Consider the following 17,641-nt stretch of genomic DNA (forward strand, 5'->3'; position numbering starts at 1 on the left):
CAACTGGTGCTTATTTTAAAGACCCCGAAAGAATGAAAGACAAATTCAACGCCGTCAGCATTTGGACACAGAATGTAAAATCGAAATAAATGCCGCTAAACATGTACTTAATTAGTTCCCACATTAAGTTTTAGTGTTGTGAAATGGAGATTAAGTAAACAGGAGAACCTCTGTTGGAAATTATGAGGATTGACCCGTGTCTCAATAATTCTTACTGTGCACACAGAGCAGCGATAATCTAAATCGTAACAAATCTAGTCATTCTTAATATGTTCTGGCAGGTTCAAATATGAACGTCCAATCACTTTTGTTTTTCATCGATTTACCGGTGTTAGGGAACTTTGAGACACCGTGGTGTTTTGATCTCCATGTCTGTCTCCTGAGTCAAAGCTAAACCACCAAACCGATGAATTTCTTGAGACCACGTTCTTTGCTTGTTGGAATCAACAAAACAAATTGTTTATTGATATCTGCCGAACTGGGAAAAAGAAAAAAAATTATGCGGTGCATGCAGAATATGAAGTATCCAAACGGTAACATATCTACTCATTCTTAATGTTCTGGCAGGTTCAAACGTGAACATGCTAATCGCTGTTGTTTTCAGTCATCGGAAAGCACCTAAATTCTCAAATTGATTCAGATATGAAATCCTAAAACACATTTAACTAAGGTTGGTGACAAAGAGATAACTTTACTAACGGAGATAGATTAGTTTAATATGAAACGGAAAAGCAAAATAGACACGTCGTTATGTATGACAATAAAAATGATTGAAAAGAATGTTGAAAAAGGAATATTGCTAAAAAAAAATTATATTTGCAAGATGACACACACTGACAATACTCAAAGCCGAAATAACTTTAAAATATATTTATTATACATATATACCAGTAATTACTTGTGCGCTGGGTAGAATAAAACAAAAATGTGACCCCTTCCATTTCCTTACCAATTATTACACATTGCAGGAAAATCAAATCAGTTAATTCGAGCCTAGTACAAGAACAGTTTTTATTTTATTGACGCTAGAATGATACAAGATAACGATGAAGATGATCTCACTGGACTTAAAAGTCTTTATATTTCAAATATTAAACAAAATATATTTAATCCAGGGCTGAACTGCTTTTTGTCGTCTGCCTAGTCATCAACTACCCACCGTCTCCGATTATAACCATTTTTAGATTTTCCTTACAAAAGAAGGGGGTCGGGAGGGAGAAGTCGATCCGAAACCAGACAACTCTGCGGAATATTTCCTACGGACGGATTTTCCTTTAAGTTATCGAGGAAACAGGTGATGGATGAAAGTACTTTTGTTTACTCCCAGATAAACGCCAGCATATTGATGAACAAAGGTTATCCGGGCATGACAATCCAGTCCCTTCTATATAGCAGGGGCTATGTCCTCCATTATATTCTGATTTATGTAAGTAGGTGCAGTCATCGCTGTCTGGTTAAGAAGTTTATCTGATAACCACGTGGTTTCGGGTTCAGTTCCTCTGCGTAGCATATTGAGCAAGTGTCTTTTACAGTAGCCACGGGACGATCAATGCTTTGTGGTAAAGAGGAAACTGCGTGAAAGCCCGGTGTGTGTGTGCGAGCACGCGTGTGCCTTCGTTTCTGCGTTTTTTCCTCCTCTTAATATCCAATATTTTTCTCCGTTCCTGTAACATAGTGGTTCGGCAAAACACCAGATAGAATTAGTACCAGAGTTTAAAAATAAGTAATGGAGTGTATTTGTTTGACGATACCCCTTCTTCAATGTGGTGCTCCAGCATGGCTGCACTCCAGTCACTGAAATAAGTGAAGGAATTTATGTCAGTCGTCAGGGTGTGATTGTCAGGAAATTTAGCTGCTGTTTCTTCCGATTTAAATCACAACGTAGAGGTTCCTTTCTGGAGTGAAGTTAAGCATGGCCGTGGATATTCCTATCAACGACATATTCTTTATCTTCTAGTTGCTTGTGGAAACTAGGATCGTATTCATCGATCTGGATTTGGTTGGCTGGTTGTTTATTTTTATTTTCAAGCATGCAATTACCAAAGCTTTGGAAGATTTCTGCTGCGTAGAGCAAATCCGTCCAGTGTGTGGGCGTTCTCAGACAGTATATTATAAAGAATTGCAACCAAACAAGAATTACCAATCCTTCAGGCAAGTCTTCTAATATTTGTGTCATCAATCGATCAATCACCGAGTTTCTCTTTTTTTTTTTATTTTCTTCGGAAATAAGACGGTTCTCCTGAAACATCAACTCGAAATACAAATCAATAATTGACAAAATATCGATGTATTGTGGCCAAATAAACCTGTGCACACATTGACACATCTACATAGGTGTCTCCGTTTGCTTACTCAAATGCTAAATATATAAATATATATATATATATAGACGCTGACACACTCGTGCAGGTGCGTGTATAAATAAAGTGTGCATATATGTGTGAGGATGTCTGTGTGTTTATACATCTATGCACTAATTAGATATTATCACCTTTCCTATTGTACTCCGTCTTGAAAATTCATATACACACGCACGCTTGTGCAGATCATATTTTCATAAAATATATTTTCTTTCTTTTGTCCATGATAAATTTCTCATGAATTTTTCTTTTTGTCTATATACATAGGTGCAGGAGTGGCTGTGTGGTAAGTAGCTTGCTTACCAACCACATGGTTCCGGGTTCAATCCCACTGCGTGGCACCTTGGGCAAGTGTCTTCTACTGTAGCCTCGGGCCGACCAAAGCCTTGTGAGTGGATTTGGTAGACGGAAACTGAAAGAAGCCCATCGCATATATGTATATGTATATATATGTGTTTTTGTGTGTCTGTGTTTGTCACCCCCAACATCGCTTGACAACCGATACTGGTGTGTTTACGTCCCCGTAACTTAATGGTTCGGCAAAAGGAGACCGATAGAATAAGTACTAGGCTTCCAAAGAATAAGTCCTGGGGTCGATTTGCTCGACTAAAAGGCGGTGCTCCAGCATGGCCACAGTCAAATGACTGAAACAAGTTAAACAGTATACGTAAATACGTGTGTGTGTGTGTGTGTGTATAGAGAACTAACAGTACTTAATATAAACAGATTATATGTATATATATCGAATTCTTGAGGCATATACACTGATGGTGATCCAGCATGGCCACAGTCTTTGGGCTGAAGTGCATAAAAGAATATGTATGCGGCTCATGCCTCAAGAATTCGATCGAAGTCCATGCCACTTATTTAGAGGAAGAAATCTAAATATGTGATAATAATGAAAAGGAATCGAGTAAAGATTTATTTGTAAATGTTATCAACAAAATAACAAAATCTAAATGCCTAAGTTATGAAATTAACAGTAAAAAATTGCAGCTTGGCCTTTCGCATTTAATAATTCCATTTAAAGATGGTTTATCTGTTGGTATTGGCATCTTTTTTAAAATCTCAACTGACAGGTCTGTTTGCTTATTATTGCTGTTGGTGTCTTCCTTTCAATGTAAGATTCTGATATTTAATCAAGTTTCCGTCAGTAGAAGCGACACTAACGGCAATCCATGACTTAAAGCCGACTTATGTCAAGGCTAAAATAAACGAACATATGATGCCCACTGCTGTACCGGACGCCTCTGAGGTGTTAGTCATATTAAAACCAATAGGCTTGTAGCAGTCTTTTCTCAGTCACCAAATTCTGGCGAGTAAAATCATTTTGCCGTAGAAAACGTAGATTATGTGTCAAGGAGAGGTTGACAGGAAATTGGCGCCATTTCCCTATAAGAATGCGATTTACTTGAGCAACTGATCAAAAATACGTGATTTATACGTTTAATATAAAAATTAAAGTGAAACTCAAAATATCACGTTATTGATTAAAACTCGTGCCGTTTCGTTACGAAATCGTGTCTCGTTTTATACCGCTTAATACAAACGCAGATGGTACTATAACCTGATGCTTGTAGTGTTACATCGCAGACTAACTTCTCCGAATCCCTCACATACACCTGTCTCACGTGAGTTGTAACTGACTTGTTTTATTCGGATACTAAATCTTCTGTATTAGCTATTAAACTCTTTGTTTATGGATGTCACATGCGTCAGAAGTTAAACCCATTATACTATCTTCCAGAACCACACCAAAACATCAGAGCTAAACGTCCCTGTGGCCACACAAAAGCTGATTCTAAGAGTTAGTTACCTTCCTTATATATATTCCATTGACTGCCAGTCTAGTTGAATGTTCGACCACGGGTGACGCTGTATGTACCGTGTATTTGTATACATCATTTACTCTGCGCTTGTTAGTGACGATACTAAAATTATGCGTGACTCAGCTTATTTCGTTCAAAGTTCCCCTTAGCTATGGCTACTACACTAAATGATACTATCAAGCGTAATCACAGATCCATTTTTCTTTTAAGTTTCGAACAGTTCACAGTACTTTAGACGCATGGCAGGTTCATAATTAGTAGGTTAGGGGTGTGTTGGTAACTTACTATTGCGTGACCTTGTGGTCCGGCAAAACAGTTAATCCGTCAAGGCTTTGCAACCAACTATACCGGAGGGTCTTGTACAAGTGTATCCAATGTTGGTGCAGGCATGGCTGTGTGGTAAGAAGTTTGCTTCCCAACCACATATTTCAAGCTAAATTCGACTGCGTGGCACCTTCTACTATAACCCCGGGCCGACCAAAGCCTTGTCAGTGGATTTCGCAGCCGGAAACTGAAAGAAGTCCTTTATGTGTATCTCTGCGAATATTTTTGTCCACCTCCATCAGTGCACTCCTAAACTTTTAAAGTCTTTGAAATATGTTTTAACGTTGACAACCAGTGTTGGTAGGTTTACGTTCCCGTAACCAAGTCGTTCGGCAAAAGAGGCCGATGGAATAAATACCAGGCTTAAAACACAAAAATTACACAGAATCGATTCGTTCGACTAAAAATTCTTCAAGGTGGTGCTGCTGCATGACTGCAGTCTAATGATAGAAACAAATAAAAGATAACAGTTAGTCCTGAAGTTTGCAACTTTTAAAGTTTTCAGTTAAATTCATAAATTACATTGGTCTTCGTTTGTTCCTTTGTTGACATGTTTGTGTTATGTTGCTGATAAAAAGGTTTTGGTGTATTCCTAATATATTATAGGGTTTTGATTAACAGTTCGTTAACTTTTCCTACATTTGATTCGAATGTATTTTATCGAATGTATTTTCTCATATACTCGTATTTTCGACTGTTTTCTGCTATAACTCAGTCTACTCGACTGTTGGAATAAAGCAATCAATAGACGCAGGCGCGCTTGTATGATACATGGTTCAGGGTTCACTACATCGCATCTGACCAAGTGTCTTCTAGTATAGCCTCGGTCCGACCAAAGCCCCGTGAATGGCTTTGGTAGTCGGAAAATGAAAGAAGCCCGTCGTACATATCCGTGCGTCTTTGTGTCTCTGTGTTTATACCCCCATTATCACTTGACAAGTGGTGCTGGTACGTTTACGACCCCGTAACTTAGCGGTTTTAGCTAAGTACAGGGGTCGATTCGTTTGCCTAAAAATTCTTCAAAGCGATGACCCAGAATGGCTGCAGTCTAATAACTGAGACAAGTGAAAGAATAAAAAATAGACCTCGATTAAGGACGAATTTCTTTTTTTCTTGATGTACCGATTGCGATTGTGGACGAGAATAGAAACGTCTTTCTGAGAAGTGATTTTACCACCGTCATCTTATTGTGTGAGCAGTCACAGTCCGCATGTAGGTGTAAGCATTTGATTGTCTGGTATATATTGATGCGGTGTACCTGTTATATAAAACCTAAGTACACATCATTTGTAGTTATACAAAGAATTATTTTATTAAGCAAAACAAATTAGTGAGGATGCTCAGCACAAATGGAAAAATCTAAAGCTTGCAGCTGTTAATTAGTAGAAGCGGGAAAACAATCAGCAAAGAACTTGCAAAATTGAGTAAAATGGACGGTAGATATTTCATTCCTATTCCATTAAATGTGGTTTCTCTTTCTCTCTTTCTTTCTCTCTCTCTTTCTCTCTCTCTCTCTCTCTCTATTGCAGCTAATTGGTAGCTCCAAGCTTGGTACTTTTTCATTGTTATTGGGCACTCACTCTAATATATCTGCATATTAAAATAACTCTTGTTAAAACGTTCTCTAACATACATTTTCATTCCCTTTTACGGGCTGTTCCTTAATCTGTATTAGTTTGTTTTCAACTATATGCATTTGTATTAATACTATAAAAGTATATCTAAGAATATACAAGTTAATTTCTTTGTTTATCAAAACAATTTTCGCGCTTTATATTAATTGCGATCAACTGTAAATGAGAAGAGGAGATAACATGGGGAACAAAGAAATTTCTTTGAAACTGAAATGCCATGAAGGAAAACCCGCTGATTGACTGGAAAGAGGAACTGTGGACACACCGTTTTGTCTTCAGCGGCCGTCATCTTTCTTCAGATGAACAAAATTTCAATAAATCAAGAGAATGTATTGTTTTATGTTGTTTAATACACATCTCGATGTCTTTACTAGACATAGTCATGCCATATGCCACAGAAGTAGCATCTCTTATTCGGTCTCATTCATGTATAGGCGGGAGTGTGTGGACTAGAGAGAGAAGGAGGAGTAGTGATGGAGAAAGAAGGAGACTTGAGCGACATTGAGAGAGAGAGTTAGATAAAGAAAGGGTGGGGAAAGAAAAGGGAGAGAGGGTAGATGAGAGAGGTGAAGCGTACATTTGTGAACTCGTTTGAGTTCGAGTACGGTCTTGTTGCATGTCTAGTGTGTTATGCTGTGTTGTGAGTGTTGTTGGATGTGTTGCTGGATGTGTTGCGTTGTGAGTGTTGTTGGATGTGTTGCGTTGTGAGGGTCGTTTCGGTTGTTGTGCACGTGAGTGTGCTTGCCTGCGTGTGTATGTGCGTTCTTTCGAGGTGTACAGGTGGTGTGTTAACATTTGTGTGACGTGAGGAGGCTTTGTGTGTGAGCGCTTGTGTGCTAAGTGAGTGTCAAGTGTGGAAGAGTTGTTTTATGGGGGATTGTACATGTGGGGGTATTGGGTGTGTTTACATCAGTGTGTGAGCACAGATGGGTGTGGGGCTTCTTACGCAGGAGATAAATTAGCACAAAGTTAGTGCACTGGGAAAGTTCAAATTCTTACAAATCCAATGATTTAAGCGGAATTAATTACTTCACAAACAAATGAATTGGTCAGCGGTACAGATTTTCAAACAAATTACGTTTGCTTATGTGCTTTTCAGCAATATTACCTTATTTTGTCTACACTAATAACGGCATGATAGTATCTGTAATTCACAGGATTCTTCGAAACAGCTGTAAAGAGTGATTTTATCGGGTAAGATTTTAATACAACACATGTGAATATATTCTATACCCATATAATTGTTAATCTATTACCTTAATTTATGCGTACTAGAAAGAGAAAGAAGTCCAATCTTTCCGACGATGTGAGTTCCAGTTCTTCTCTTTATTAATATCGCATAAGTCACGGAATAATTCCTCAGATACGTGTTCCACTACAACAAAAACAGGGAACATAAACATGATACAGTGTGACCCTTTAGCTCCTCAAAGTTTAGGTTTCTATCAGGATATGGTAAGGGAAAGAAAGAGAAAATGCACTTGCTCAAGATGGAATTAAGTGTGCTCTTAGCCAGAGCCCCTTGATTGCAAAGTGGATTTCAGCATTCAGCTATGTTTGCATCCACACGCACACGCTGGCGTGTGTATGAGTGTGTGACACTATATATTAATGAGTGTGTGGTGGGGCGAAAATAGGAGTACAGCTGCTTAATATGAATGGAATGTTCTTTTCATATTTCTATTTCTTTTAGAATTCGACGATCCTATGTTGTTTTTAACTAATTCTTTCCATAATAAGAAAATTATTCTTAATTTCATATATTTATCAAATGGTTGGAAATGTGTCCAACGATGAATGAAAGTGGATCATCAGAGAGTACCGGGAAAACAGAGAATGTTGAAAAGGTTAGATAGAAATAGACTGAAGAATTTCAAAGACCAGCTCCATCACGATTAACAGTTTATAGAATACTTGACAAATTTGAGCAGACTGGTTTCATCTGCAATGCACAGGAAAATGGTCTACCGGTCAGTGTTACCACTGAGAAAAATAAAATAATGTCCCCAAAAATAAAAAAAAAGGGGGCTTCCAGCGAACTAGGCATCTCCAGCTGATCTCTTAGTCAACTTATGAATCACTTAGGTTTTTAAAAAGAGATAGAGAAATTAACATTACATTCCTATTACGCAATTGCATCACTACTTTTGCCCAGGCCTGTATAATACGTATATGCTTTTTACTTGCTCTGTTGTCACTAGAAGTTGTTTTTTTTACCTCGCAGTGAGACTCTCCGCGGATATTGCTGCAGACTAATGACGGATACCAGTTCAAAAATACAATGATAATAATAATAATATATTCAGTAGATCGTGGTTAATTAAAACGCATATTAATTTATCGCTTTGACTCGTCAAATATTAAACTCAAACTAATGTTTTGTTCATTAACGCAAATATTAATTGAATTCTGTTTGCAGTTGAGTATGTATGTGTGTGTGGGTGTGTCTTTATGTCTGTCTGGCTGTGTGTGATGGCAACGGAATATGTATGAGCGGGTGTGCGATTGTTAGTAAATATGTGTGTGTGGGAGGTCTTATTGAACGGAGCGGTTTTCATGATCTTCCCAAGCCCTGCGAGACCTGGAAGATCGACTCTGAACATCAATGTTCAGCAGTTAGCGTGACGTGTCTAGGTTTGTTCTTAGACACACGTCACACTAACTGCTGCACAAATGTATGGTGTGTGGAAGTTGAGGATGGATCAGCGAAAGCGTGTGGCTTAGCGATTAAGATATTTGTTTCAAAAGCGTTAGATCGCGAGTTCAATTTCAGGCACCGCTTTGTGTTCTTGGGCCAAACACTTTATTTCACATTACTCCGGTTCATTCGGCTGACAAATATGAATTGTATTTGTAATTCAAAGAAGCAAACTCTGTCACACTGTGTGCCACGTTGAATCTCTCCAAGTATTACATGAAGGGTACGCATGTCTGTGGAGAGCTCAACCAACTGTACGCTAATTTCATGAGCAGGTTATCCTGTTAATCGGATCAATTGGAACCCGCGTCGTTATAACCTACAGTGCCGGTTTTAAAGGATGGATCAAGATTAGCATGGACATAATTGAGGGTGTGTGGGCGGGTCTACGCGTGGACTCTTTAAAACTAATTGCACATTCTTTACAATAACGTCGCTTCACTATGCAGTTACTTATGTGTTTCTACAAACATTACTTTTTTTTTTTATTTTCCCCCTTTTTCCCCCAAATGATTGCAATATCATTTAATGTTTTATCATCTTCAAATATTTTTAATAAACTCATATTAGTTTTGCTAATTGTCATACCTCCATTAACTCATCGTTATTTCGAAAAGTTCTGTGGAGTTTGTTTCACTAATGAGGACACAATAAAATCGAAACTTGGCCAGAAATGTCTCTTTTAATATCCGGAATAAACAGAGTAATATTTATCATTGAGCTTGGGGTTTGGTTCACAGCAATATTATGAAACATATTAATAACTAACCCAAATAAAACACATACATAGCATAACTATTATATAATAATAACTTCGAAAAATACTTTAGGAATGAGAACCCAAGTTCAAAATTTCCCCCAAGACACCTGATGAAGGCTGGAGGGTATATCAGCCGAAACGTTGTGTTAACAACAAACAAGATGAGGACAAATATCCGTCAAATGTAAAATAATGTACATAACTCCTCATCTCTTAAATATAGAACTGTATTATCAAACGATGCCTCAAGTGACAATTCCTGGCCACCAAACGATTCCTCAAGTGATAGTTCCTGGCCCTCAAACGATTCCATGTAGCACTACAATGTGTTTTCTTTTTATATCGTTTCTTTCTGTGCTTGTTAACAAATAAGTCGAAGAGAAACATAGAACGGTGAGAATAAGACTTTCAACCGGTTGCCATGCAAACCTACCCCTCATTATTAGCTTCATTATCAATAGGGTGAAACCTTATTTATGCATAATAACCAGCATCGATTTGTTTATATCTCCGTAGAATAAGAACTTGGTTCGAGTGTTTGATTAAAACTCTTACAAGACACTCCAGCTAGGCCGTAGTCCGATAGCAAACATGTAAAAGCAAAAAACACATGCATATACACACGTATATACATGTAGACACACACACAAATATATATATATATATATATATACTCACCAAACAGTTAGCATTGTTTAGAATATTATGTAAAACACTTCTCTCTATGAACAATTCTCCTATCATCATCATCATCATAACTATCAATGGTGAACGCCATCATCACTATGAAGACATTGGTGTTGCCAATCTGTGTGTTATGGCAGTCAGAATGTTTGACTCCTTTCACTTGTCCTGATATGTAAAACAGTATCGATATCCGACATTATGGAAATATCTGTGGAAAGTCTTATTAGCAGCTTTATGAAGCAGTTACAGAATGACTGAGACAAAATCTGCCAAAATATAATCCATTTCACAGTTAAACAATTTCAGCGAAAGACATCTCTCGTTGTCCAGAACGTGACTCACACAGATAAGTTTATATTACAGCCCCTGTCGTATTAGTCAAGTTAAAACGGACGTCCAAAAGTCAGCAGAGAGAGAGAGAGAGAGAGGTAGATAGGTAAATAATATAAATTGACTACTGACGTCAAGACCGCACTCGTCACAACTACCACACGCACATGTGTATGTATATATATATACTGTAGTACCTCGCAGTACGAGTGCCCCATTATACGAGTAATTTGCTTTACTAGCCGAGACTCGTGCAAATTTTTGTCTTGAAGTACGATCAGAAATCCGCAGTACGAGCATACAAATCGTCCCACCTTTAAGGTAATTCAGTTAATAAAACCATTTTACATATTTCTTTTGCATTTCCTTTTTTATAATTGTCATTTTACTTGTAACTACACATTTTCTGTTTTACAACCCATAAAAAATTATCGTTGAGTGGTTTTGGCGGTCTGGAACGGATTAATTATATTTTAGTTAATTTCAATGGAGAAATTTTATTTGTAAAACGAGTGAAGCATAAGATGAGCTCGGTCATGGAACTGTAATACTGAGGTATTACTGTATATAAATATATATACACGCGCGCACACACACACACTATTCTCTTGTTGGTAGAATCATTAAAAGAATTACTCCATCCAACGAAGAATACATATTTTTTAATAAACAGATCTAAATATGAGCTGTTATAAGTTTCATGTCTCATTTCGATAAAATAATTCGAGAACGAAGCGGAGTGACTGATGTGATCGTAGAATATCAAACGCATGAGTTCTGTTGGGTCAGACATGTCAGAAGGTTCTCGGTCAACAGCTGGCGCCGTGCAGGGGCCGAGTGATACCCAAGAGATCGGAAAAGACCACGACTATGGGAAGGTAATTTATTTAAGCAATTTGGGTCAAAATGGAAAAGAATGAAGCAATCAAAACAGAACCGGAAGCGCGTCGTGACAAGTGGGGTATAACGGCATCTGCTGATCACATAGACTCCAGATTTCAACTGGTATTTCGTTTTATCGATTTTGAAAGGATGAAAGGCTAAGTTGACCTCAGCAGAATTTGAACTCAGAACGTATACATAACTACATTGTTTCTTTCTGAGTAATCTCACGCACACAAACATTTGTGTATATATATATATGAGAGAATATACAAATAATAACAACAGACGAGGACAGGTGGTGTAAATAACAAAAGTATATATTAGTATGACGCTCGGGAATACGGAAAGTCTTTGACGTTTCGAGCTACGCTCTTCAACAGAAAGAATACGGAGACAAGGAGAAAAACACGGAGAAAAAAAATTGAATAGTGTTCAGTCAACGGTCAATCATAATAATGATATATAATATATATATATATATATATATATATATATATATATATATATATACTACCAAGATCGATGTTGCATTTCATTTCATCATTTCGGGCTCCATAAAATAAATGCAAATTGAGCCCTGGGGCCAATATAACCGGTTAGCCCTTCCCCTCAAATTTCAGGCGTTGTACGTTTCGTAAAAATGAAAGTTTCTGTTGAAAATTACTGCCACTTCTTCAATTAAGTTTGAAAATAAGGAAAATAACTTCATTAAGGTTGTGTGTGGAATATAAAATTGGCATAAAATTTTGATGGAATATTTTAATTTATATCATTTAAAAACAGAACGTTTGTTTCGTAGAGCCAAGGCTGGTCTGAAGAAGGTTAATATAAAAAGAATTAAAAATTGAAACAATTTCTCAGTTTGAATTCCGTCACATATTGCGCTATCAATTGTAAATATGTCGAGTTGTGTTGTACTTCAAATCCTCAAATGATGTTTGGAGACTTCCTTGGTGGAAAGTATCAATGAAAAGCTATTATTTCTTTCAGCAAAACAATTCGATGATTCCTGTTAGTTATCCTTGTTCAATCTATTTTTTTCCTTCTCCTCAATGACAGATTTTCTTTGCAAAGATGTAAAACTGGCATTTATTATTATTTAGTTTCTACTTGTTTCAACTATTGGATTGCGACCATACAGGCAATCAGTAAAGGACCCTACACACACACACACACACACACACACAGTGAGAGAGAAATTTCCTAAAATAGAGGCAGTGGATGATAGAATAGTTATGGAAAGAGTTATGCAAAAGAGCAATTTGTTTAATTTAATTTCATTTTAATTTATTAAATATTTATCATCTGAAAATTAATTTTCACTATGGTATTTTGTATTAATCTCATAAATTTTGGTAAAAGTTAAATTTTATTTACTGTATATACGCCATAATTCTTGATTTTACACACAGTGGCAAAAGAATATTAGCAAAGACATCGGTCATCTGTCTGCGATAGAGCAACAAAAGTTAGCACAAGCAAAACTATAGCTAGTACTGTTTCACCTTTGTATACATTTGTGTATATATATACCGGTATTTTAATCCCTTCCAAGTGCGTATTTTAATTTAATATCAGCCTGGCTAATTTTCCCACCAATCAGTAAAAGTTTTGTTTACATATTCTACACATGGAACAAAGATGCTCGTTTAGAACACCCTGGTTATTCGTCTCTCCGGAGACTAAATTATCGTAATCCTCTAGCGTTCTCATCGAAGCCCTGAGTTTCTTTTTAACACCCAAGTCTCTTTGGGCGGTTTTGCTAAGACCAAAAGTATTTCAACTAGCGCTGTTCCATTCTTTTATACACACCAGTTTGTGTATATGCGTGTGTGTGTGTCACAGGCAGACAAAAACATACAAAAAACGAAACGATATCACAAACGGACGGTTGAATCGCTCATTAATTGTCTATTGGAAACTATTACAATTTCAGTATCAGTACAGTCTTGTTTATTTCTCTGGTACCTACAGATTATTAACGTTTCTAAATTAAAGAAAATTGAGTATAAAGGCTTGGTACGGGAAGTAGTACAAGAAGTAAGCAAAATATATATATAAAAAAAAAGATTGTCTCATCAAATCACTTTATATAAAGACAATTTGTGAGAAAGAGAAGTTACAAGACGAAATAGTGAAATGAAAATCTGTACTCTTAACAGAAAATATACAATACAAAGAAACAAGTAGATAACATATATGGTTTTCGATCTTGATAAATAAAGTGTCACATGGAAAATCCACACCTACACTTATTGATAAACGTATATGTGAGTGTTGAGTCACCTTGTGCCCTTTTGTGCCTTCAATTCTACTTAGACTAGTAAAGGTACCATCGTAACCTAAAGCAAGTGTAGGCCAATTTTCGCTAGTATTTCCAGAAGGAGATGAGAATAAAGCAGCCAATACAAACTGTATGTGCGTATATATAGTGATATCAATAACGCAGCAACACTGACAATATAGACAAGTTGAAAGTGTAATAACATTAGAGTAAAAGTACATTGTTGCATGATTAAACATGTTGCTGCTTCCTGTCCTAAGAAATCACCATCATGCATATATATATATATATATATACCGACTGTTATAAATTCATAGGATTGTGGCATTTGTGTGTTTGTATGTGTTTGTGTGTATTCAATCGAGACAGTTCTTAATAGCAGTCTCGATCTTAATGAAGCGGAACTGTGCCATCGTGAATATATCAGCTTTTCTTTGGCTCAATGGAGCTCTTTTACTCCGCCTCACAACTTGTATACACTTTGCTTTTCACCTAAATTACACAAATGTAATGGCTCTATTGATGATTATAGGATCTAACCAAACTCTTGCTCAGTTTCATACACTTTGCTTAAATTATTCCTAGGAGAACAGCTTTGGTGATCCGAAATGTTGTACTCTGTGAGAAAATTTAAATTGTATTTCGATAGTCTCGCTCGTTCTATAAAATCAATGCAGCAGAAACCTAGTGTTAATTCTCTCTTCGTACAACATTGTCCAATTTTTAATATTCAATTGATCCAAGCAACGCTGTTACTCTAATCCGTCATCAGAATCATGTTGAGTGAAAGTTTATACAGAACTGATCTATTTCGACTCCAAGAAAATCTCATTTTTTTTCTTGTCGTTTCGTCTCTCGTTTCATGACGATATAGTCGCTCCTAGAACCGGTCACAAACGTCATATTGTGTGTATATATATATATATATATATATATATATAATCACATCCACAACTGAAGCAGAAGACCTGATCGTGACGCCATTTTTATATTGAAGGATATAATTTAATTTTCAGAATAATGTGAATAATTTAGGATCTATCAAACTCGACAATTGTCTATGTAGCATGGTTTTCTATTAAATTCTTCTCCCATATTAATTTAGAATTAATCATAGATTTTCAAACACGTTTATCTAATATATTTCTCATACCATGGAGATTTTAATTCAATGCACATTTGCCTTTCCACAAGATATTGGATTCACTTGGAAGCTTCTTTAATTAAGAATTGTAAAGGACGCTGGAATAGTTGAAAACGGTTATTTCCCTTACTATTTTAGAGTGGTGTTTACTTACATGTTCTTAGGTTGTTCGCAATGAGAGATAAGACGTGAATGCATATAGACAATGACAACAGTGAAGTTTGTGTTTCCAAATATTTTATTAACCTCCATCGTTATATTTAGAAACGTACATTCAATATATTAATGGATCAATGTTTAATGAACATAAGGGCTGGTAATTTTCTGTATATAACTTGCTGGGTAATATAATAAAAGGAATGCAAGGAAATTAATCACTGCTTTATAATCAATATGTGTTACTGGGCAATGCAAACATAGGTTAGGATTTTTGTTGACTCTCACGTAATTATGTTGCTTAAAATGGAGAGGGTGAGTGAGAAACTTGTTGAGACAAACGACACTGATTCCCACTGACGCTTGCGTTGTTCTAGTTATGTTAGATTATATCATCTTATTATATCTGTTAGCCATCCTTCTAGAATTTTCGGCCAAACTGTTTGGCGGGAAAATTTATCAGCCATAGCAAGTCGGACAGTGCTGATTGGTCGAGACATGAAGGTAGTTGTTAGTACCGTTTACGGTGAAACTTTTCCTTTCATAGAAATATATTAGTTCGTGGTAACATTTGAGAACTATGGTTCAAATTTCAACGGGAAGCAGTGTCTCAGTACAGTACCATCTGCTGCAGGTAGAACATATTGTTGTTCTTACAAAACGTTTGTCCACTGAAAATGTATTTCTATTCAAACATTCTCTTCCACTTAAGTTATAGCATTTAACTGGTTCTCACAGTTAGAATATAAGCTGTATCTGCATAATAAATTTACTTTTCAAATAATAAACATTTAATAGTGAGAGTAAGTACTGAATTGTTCCCAGCATGCCTAGGAACATGACGTCACAACGCTCCCATGAAAGGCAACTCCAGTCACTTAAATGAGCGATACCTTACGTTCAGGTTTTATTCTGAAATCTTTGAATGAAAATGTTCACTAAAGTTAAAAGTTCTATAGTAAGCATTGAATCGTTCCCGACATGCTTCGCAAAATTACGTCACAGCACTTCCATGAAAGACGACTCTATCACTTTAATGTGTGGCTGTTGTTACACCCAGCATTTCTTTTTTCGCTATATCTTCCACTTAAATGTTTCCAAATGGCATTCATTTTTGATTTATTGCATTCTTTTTATGTTGCACTCTCAAACTTTTAAAGTCTTTGAAATATGTTTTAACGTTAGGATCACAGTTACATTGAAAGTAATGGTTGTAGCTTTGCTGTGAGTGTATTTTATGTGTTGCTTTAATTTTGCTTTCCTGCAGGCTCAATAGTTATGTGATAGTTCTCCTTTTATTTGCGCCTGAGACAGCTCTTGACATTGTTCAAGGATATATGTTGAATAATATCAACAATATACAAGGTACGATGAAAGGGGTGATATAAGTAGACATAAACGATTTTTGAAGCTAACATGGAAGCATAAATCTCAGAGAACAGAAACTGCCTAAAAGGGATGCAACATTGTAAACATTGATGCCCTAAAGGCAAAAGGTTTAAAAGCATGTTAGGCAATTCTTTTATCTTTTACTTGCTTCAGTCATTAGAATGCGGTCATGCTGGAGCACCAACTTGAATTTTTAGTCGACCGAATCGTTCCTAATACAAGGATTGTTCTTCTATCGGGCTCTTTGGCTGAACCGCTAAGTTACGGGGGTCATAAACACCGGTAGTCAAGCGATGGTGACAGGAACAAAGACACAGACATATATATATACAATGGGATTCTTTCAGTTTCCATCTACAATATCTACTCACGAGACTTTGGTCGCCCCGAGGATATAGAACACATTTGCCCAAGATCCCACACAGAGGGGCTGAGCCTGGAACCATATAGTTGGAAAACTAACTTCTTATTACACAGTCACACCTAGAGTAATATAGGTCGACTGATGCCGTATTTTAAACTAACACAGAAGCAGAAAGCTTTGTTCTTATAGGAAAATTCGCAGAACAGAACTCTCTAAGAAGAATGGAACATTCCAAACAGTAATGACTTGGGAAAAAGAGATATACGTAATTAGTTTTTTCTTTAATTAATTCTAATCCGGTAATCCTAATATGGTTTGGAATTACAACAATATCCAAGATATACCGTTGAAGACATTTTTATTTAAATACACACACACAAAACTCATCTCTCTCTCTCTCTGATATATATATATATATGTTTGTGTGTCTGTGTTTGCCCCCGCCACCATCGTTTGTCAACCGATGCTGGTGTGTTCACGTCCCCATATCTTAGCGGTTCGGCAAAAGAGACCGATAGAATAAGTACTAGCTTTACAAAAAATAAAAGTCCTGGGGTCGATTTGTTCGATTTAAGGCGGAGCTCCAGTCAAATGACAAACAAATAAAAGGATAAAAGAATATATTGTCCTCTTATCCCGACTCTCTCTCTCTCTCTCTCTCTCTGTCCCTCTATTTTTCCTTCTCTGTATCTGTCTCATTCTCACACTGTGTGTGTGTGTGTGTATGTGTGTTTATGTATGCGATTTATAGTTTAGACTGAGTGATTCGAAGATTGAATGATAGTTATTGATACATA

The sequence above is a fragment of the Octopus bimaculoides genome, chromosome 4 (assembly GCF_001194135.2).
Source record: "Octopus bimaculoides isolate UCB-OBI-ISO-001 chromosome 4, ASM119413v2, whole genome shotgun sequence".
Classification (NCBI taxonomy): Eukaryota; Metazoa; Mollusca; class Cephalopoda; order Octopoda; family Octopodidae; genus Octopus; species Octopus bimaculoides.